This window comes from Phasianus colchicus, chromosome 19, assembly GCF_987193195.1.
Source record: "Phasianus colchicus chromosome 19, bPhaCol1.hap1.1, whole genome shotgun sequence".
Lineage (NCBI taxonomy): Eukaryota > Metazoa > Chordata > Aves > Galliformes > Phasianidae > Phasianus > Phasianus colchicus.
Window position 1 is genome coordinate 12,257,417 of NC_143454.1, and position 6,619 is coordinate 12,264,035.

General features: G+C 51.5%; 1 pseudogene; it reads right to left on the reverse strand.

Annotated features, from left to right (window-relative positions):
* Window positions 1-5,271: 5,271 nt before the first annotated feature.
* On the reverse strand, window positions 5,272-6,228 carry LOC116234438 (uncharacterized; annotated as a pseudogene).
* Window positions 6,229-6,619: the final 391 nt, after the last annotated feature.

A 6,619-nucleotide genomic window follows, 5' to 3' on the forward strand; every position in this document is an offset into this window, starting at 1 on the left:
GCCAAAATAAAAGCACATCAAATGAGCTTATTTAAACAGACATACTCATAAAAAGTTAATGAGATATCAAATAATTACAGGAAAAGGCTAAAGTCCAGCTCTGTGTGGAGTCTAAAGGTCTGAACTGTATTTAAGACCGATCAAATAAAATGTGCATTGATGGTATAACGCCAAGGCTCTATCATCAGCGACACATCCATTTTTTTCAAGGACAATAAACTTTAATGGGCTAGAGGAGTTGCATCCAAATCCCATAAAATGCCCTGTCGTTGGACGTGCAGAAGAGACTAAAATTGGTTTTATGGTTCAAAATATTACCCTACTGTGGTTTTGCTCATCACACTTCTATTTTGACACAGGAGCTAAGTAACATATTACATTATAGTGTTTTAAATGAGTGTTTCTACTACAGGGGCAAACACATCCTTGTCATCTGCAAACAAATGTTTTTTGTTCAGCTAAGTGGGGCTGTGGTGGTGCTGGTGGATCCGTGTCCCAGGGCTTTCTCAGCAGCTCTCCTTGACATGAGAGGTGACCACCAGCAGCAGCAGGGAGAGGGCTGAAAGGGGAGGGGATGGCAGTCACTGCAGGGTTTGGGCTGCTTCTGCCCCGTTATCCTTCCTGGGCAGTAATGCAGTCTGTAGGCTGGTGAAAGCTTAAGGGATAAAGGGCTTTGGTGCACCCAAGGTGCATCTCAAGATGCGGATGCTCTGCGGATGGAGCACAGCAGAGCTGTGCGCTCTTCAAGGCACGGACAGGAGAGACCTGCTCTGCCTGTGCTTGTGGGTACACACAGACACGGGGCGTCCCAGGCTGGGAGGAGGCAGAGTATTCCTGTACAGCATGGAGGGATCTGGCTCGGGCACCAGGCCAACCATGAGTGCGAGTGCCAATGTTTGTGCTGGCTCTGTGGCTGGGGGTGCCCTTTCCTTCTCTTTTGGGCTGCACTAATTCCATATGGGATGTTAAGCAGAGAAATTGGGCTTTTCTCTGGCTCTGTGCACACCCTGAAGTAATATTTTATTCCAGAGGTTCAGAAGGTACTTCTGGCAGCAAAGGAAAGCAGACAAATGGCACCAGATGGTACCCTCTGCTTTAGCAGCTAGGAATAAAAACAGAGAGCGGTTTAAGATCTCTAAACTGCTCTTGTGATGATGTTAAAGATACACGGAGGATTTTTAACAAGTTGCTTTAGCGGTGGGAAAATGGATTTCCTTTTGCTGATTTTAAACACTCTGGTCAGCATTCTTGTCTCCACCTGCTGGTAAAGAGAAGCCCATCTGCAGCTCTCGACCATGCGGTGCTGCAGGCGCTGGGTTGCCATTTCAGATTTCATTCCACGTTAAGGGTCTGGCTGATGTTATTTGCACACAGCAAACTCTGTAGATATTCAAGGTGTACTGGGATTGTAATGGTGCCTGGAATGTATATGTTGGCAGAAGCTCCTTTGTGAGTATTTCACTGTAGTGAAACCAATGCTGTAATGCAGTCCTCTTTTTTCTTAAAGATGCCTGTATCATTTTAGAATATATAAACAACTCTTAAATTGTTTTCCCTGAGCACCAACAGGATTAGAACAGCAGTTTCAGAGGTGAAAGGCCTGTAATTAATACAGCATGCCAATCAAATCTCATCAGTGAAACATATTTCATTAATATTTGTTTTTTCTCTGTTAAATCACGTTCTAAACACTATAACAGTTCACATCTGTCTTTCATAGAACAATTGTAATTGAAATTAAAATTTTCGTTTTTCTAAGGTAATTCTATTTTAGGAGTGTACATTCTTGCTGGTGGGTGCATGATGTCTTCAGCTGTATATCTCAAAGCACTGAAAGCTCTATTTGATCAATAGCAACTGCTTAGTTTGTCTTTCACCTGATAAAAGGAAACAAAATGTTTCCCTGAAAATTCCTCTCCACCTTTACCATGTTTGGACTCCTGTCTCCTGCCTCTTCCCAGCCCTTTCCCAGTATTTAAACATAGGCAACTTCAGCCCATCTCCATCACACCCTCTCCATCTCTTTGCTGGGTTCTGAGGCTGGATTCAGGCTGTGTGTGTGGCAAATAATAATACCATCCCCTCCAGACGAGTCCTGGTGTCTTCACAGCCGCCCTCAGGTGATGAATCCGGAATGACAGCGATTGCTTCAGAGAGCAGTGACTGCATTGGCAACAAAAGATTTCCCAACAGGATGTTGGTCGTACAACTTTTCTCCATTTTGTCTGGCAAAGGAAGATTGAAAGTTCAAACTCAGGCAAGCTTTACAATTTCCTATTTAAGCAACAACATTAATATCTTATAGAATCATAAAATCATTAAAGTTGGAAAAGACCCCTAAGATCAGCTGTCCACCTCCCAGCAGTACTCAACCATGTCCCGCAGCACCGCCTCTTCTTGAACACTTCCACAGGCAGTGACTCCAGCATCTCCCTGGACAGTCCGTTCCAGTGCTTCCTACTATCAGATTTTACCAACGCACCACACTTCTTAGTATCTTTGATTGCGACTCCTTTCCACACAAAGCCAAGGAGTGGAATTCCAAACACAGAAAACACCGGAACAAAAACCTCCTGAGTACAAATGTTGCATGCTCCTCAGTGTATGACCAGCTTGCAATCTACTAATTGACGTCTGATGCTTTCCTCGTGCTCTGCTGTGAAATTACTCCAAGTGATACAATGAGTATGAGCCTGATCCTGCCACTTCTCCAGCTTCACAGCTGGGGAAAACAGGACATGGGAGTGCCTTTAATGCACTCGATTGGCCTCCTGAGTAATCTTATAACTGTCGTATTAAAAAAAAAAAAAAAAAAAGAAGAAAGAAAAAAAAAGTGTAACAACACGGCGATATTCTCAGTCTTATCCTATTTTTTTAATAAGCGATGGGTTCATTCCCTGACACCGGTAAAAAGGCGCTCACGTGAGCTGCTTTGTGGGAGCCGCAGCCCCGCTCCGCTGTCGGAGCCCCGCGGCACGGCGCGGCTGCTGCTCGCTGTGCCGCTGCGTGTGCCGGGAACGGGAACGGGGCGGGCAGTGCTGGGGCAGCGCGGAGCTCTCGTCCCCCCACATTCCCCCGGCCCTGCGGCGCTCTGAGGGCTCCGCGCTCCGCTCTCGGGGCCGTTGAAGCGCCGCTGCGGTGGCTGCCGGGCCGGGCGGAGCGTTCCGAAGGCGCCCGGACTCTTCGGAGACATTTTTTTCCACCTGAGGGTAACAATCCCGTTCATTTAAGCACAACGTGGCATCCAAAATTAGAAGTGTAAACTCCTTTATCTATTGGCTTATGTGACAAGCTTCTTGAGCCTGAGCTTTTAATTTTGATTTTTCTCTCCTAATTCGAGCTTTCCTGAAACAACGCCGAGGGTTGAAAAGGCGTTTACCTCCATGTGGCCGAACGCGTGAGCAAATCAGAACTCATCCTATGGAGTCACTGCTTCAGAAGTGGATGGGCGCTGCGGGGACGGCTCACTGCCGCCCGTGCCCGCAGGTGAAGCGAACCGCGACCCAACGCGTTCGCGTCTGCGGGGATCGCAGGGAAAAGTCGCCTTGAAGTTCTCCGTTCCTTGTTTCAGTTCACCGCTTTTTAACGCAGGTCAAAAGGGTGCTCTAAATTTGTGGTGAATGTGAGTGTTCTACTACACGGTTATCATACAACGGGATCCCCCCCTCGGACACACCCCAGCTATTACACACAATATTTGGGGTTCCGGGAAATCTCCGGGGGAAACAAAAGACAAAGTCGGGTTCTGAGCCGCCCTTTCCGTTGATCTCTGCTCGTTCTCGGTTTTTTGCATGCAGAGCTGCACTGAAGTGTACGATTAAGCCACATCTACAGCAAAAGAAGAAAAGAAAGAAAAAAAAAAAAAGGAAGGAAGGAAGGAAGGAAGGAAGGAAGGAAGGAAGGAAGGAAGGAAGGAAGGAAGGAAGGAAGGAAGGAAGGAAGGAAGGAAGGAAGGAAGGAAGGAAGGAAGGAAGGAAGGAAGGAAGGAAGGAAGGAAGGAAGGAAAGAGAGAGAGAGAGAGAAATAAAGAAAGAGAAAGAAAAAGAAAAAAGGAAAGAGGGGGGAAAAAAAAAGGAAGAAAAAAAGCAAGCAGACCCAATGCACTCCTCCATTTTTACCAAAAATAAGAATGCTAAAATAACGAGGGGAACAAATCTGTAGTGCGGGACGTGTCAAAGTGGTTCATCTGCAATTGTCTCAGTGAGGCTAAAGGTGAAAGTGTTTATTGTTCACGATAACCTTTGAGCCCTGGGATCAGAGGATTTCTTTTAGGAAAACACCTTTCAAAGAGATCACTCTTCAATCAGCTGCCACAGCCGGCTTTACGCACACTTACTATTTCTCGTTATCTGGGAATGTAAGCGCTGTGCTCACTGACAACGGATTGAAAATCACCGCATTCTCCCAACACGGGACAGAATGAGGACGGACGGCAGTTCGGCACGGGCAGCTCTCTTTCAAAAATTACCGAGCCGGTGCGCGGCGATCGAAGCCCTTCTAATAAAGACCTCCGAGGGCCGCTCCGAGTCTCGTCTTGCCAGTATGCAGCGTGTCAGATAAACGCAGACATGCAAGGGAAAGAGATAGGACAAGAAAATGCTGCCAGAAGAGCCTGCAGCTTCGTGCGCATCTTTAGAGTGATCAGTTGGCATCAGGTGAGAACATGTCATGTTGTGGAATTACATCACGCAACTGCTCTTCATGACAAACTGCCGGCGTTGTGTGGTGCGGATCTTGGGAACGGGAGCCTGTAAGTGAACCGCATCTGAAATGAAAGCGACGGGAGCGGCTCCGCGGAGCTCAGCGCTGCAGTGCGGAGCACGGAGCGAGCAGGGCTCCCGGAGCACTTCTCCCGGTTTGGGAGATTCGCTTTAGCACACACACACTCCAGTGATTTCCTTCCCTCTTGTCGTACCGCGTGTGCTTGGAGTCCCGAAGCAAATATTTCCACCACTGCATTCTTTAATGACAGTGCAGTAATCACTAATATAAACCAGAAAGGAACCCTCAGCTCTGCTATTCCAGGGAATTCTCAGGCTGGCGAGGTTAACAGCGTTACTTATTCGCACTGTTTCTGATATCTCCCCATTTAATGTGATCGTTTTCTATTTACAGAGCTGGTGCGGGAGACCCAAAGCAAAAAGACCCTGACTATGTAACGTAACAAAACCACCTACTGATTGTATTTGCTGATAACTATTAATACCTTACGTGAAAAGATAAACTATCTCGCATACAAATCCCTCTCCTTTTTCTGTCTGCTCTCGGTCTTTATTCTGTATTTCTCCCTTTGGGAAGCAACAGGCAGAGCAGGAGCACCGCGAGATCGCCGGCTGCAGCCGTTTAAAACGGGTGCCCTGTCGAGCCTTGCGCAGCGCCGGGCCGAACTCCGGCAGTGAACCGCGGGCGCGGAGCCGGGAACCCCGGAGGGCTTCGGCCACGCACCGGCCGCGGCTTCGCTCTCGGTTTCCCACGGAAGGTGCGCGGCTCTTAGGAAGTCCCGGGACGGCAGCAGGGCCGTGGCGGCGCCGTCGTGCAGAGAAGAGAGTGGCCGACGGCGGTCGGGATCCGCGCTCCCTTCGGCGAGGCGGCAGAAGACGTTGGTCGTAGGCGAGCGGCTGCCCAGCCTGGCCAGAAAACGGTTTCTCGTTGTTTGATTTTGTTCGCTCCTGAAAATGGGCTTTTATTAGATTTGTCGATTAAACGTATAAGTGTGACCCTGCAGTGCGTCTGCAAAGCAGAGGAGCGGGCAGCTCCGTCCTTTCCAGATCAGCCGCCTGCCCTCCCGTCCCGACTGAGCCGAGCCGTCGGAGCCCCCGGCGCTGCCTGCAGCCCGGGCCGGAGCGAGGACTGCTGTGCGGACGGAACGCACCGCGCGTACCGAGCTGCAGGCTGCCCGCAGGGACTGTCCCGGCTCAGCGGTTCCCGGCGCTGCCCCCGAGGCCCCGACGGCTCGTCTCGGCCCGGTTCCGCGGGCAGCGCTGGTCCCGCGCCCCCTCCCGGGCAGCCCCACGCACCTGCCGATCTGCCGGGAAAATAAAAGCGGAAGATTCGGGGTACACTCGTTCTTCCTTGCGGCCGCGGGGCACCTCGGCCTTCTTGCGCGGCGCGCCCCGCCGGGCTTCTGGTGCGGTTCCCGCCGGTGCGGAAGGTGCGGCTCTGCGGAGCGTGTCGTGGCTGGTAACCGTGCGTGCGGTGCCTCGTCGGTGACCGACGGCTGCGGAGCATTCGAGACCGACGGCTCCGGCAGCAGCCCAGCTCGGGGCTCGATGCACACACAGCGATACGGGCACCTGCCGAGCCCCGCCAGCAGGAGCCCACCGGGCCCGGCACGGCCCCCGCCTCACCACCAGCTCGTTGGGCTGCGGAATTCCTGGGGCCGAGGGCCCGATGGGGAGCGTGGGCACTTCGGACACGTCCCGCAACCCCGGGGCAGCGGTCGGCCGCCCCCGTCCCCCCCCTCCCCTGCCGGTCGGCGGCCCAGCAGATGAAAGGCTGCGCTCCAGGCGCGCCCCGCGCCGCAGGTCCCCCCCCACCCCCCCGGGTGCACATGTCAGAGTTCACAGACCTGGCTGCTGCCTTTACAACGCTGAGCTGTAAAAGAGCGGATATTAAACCC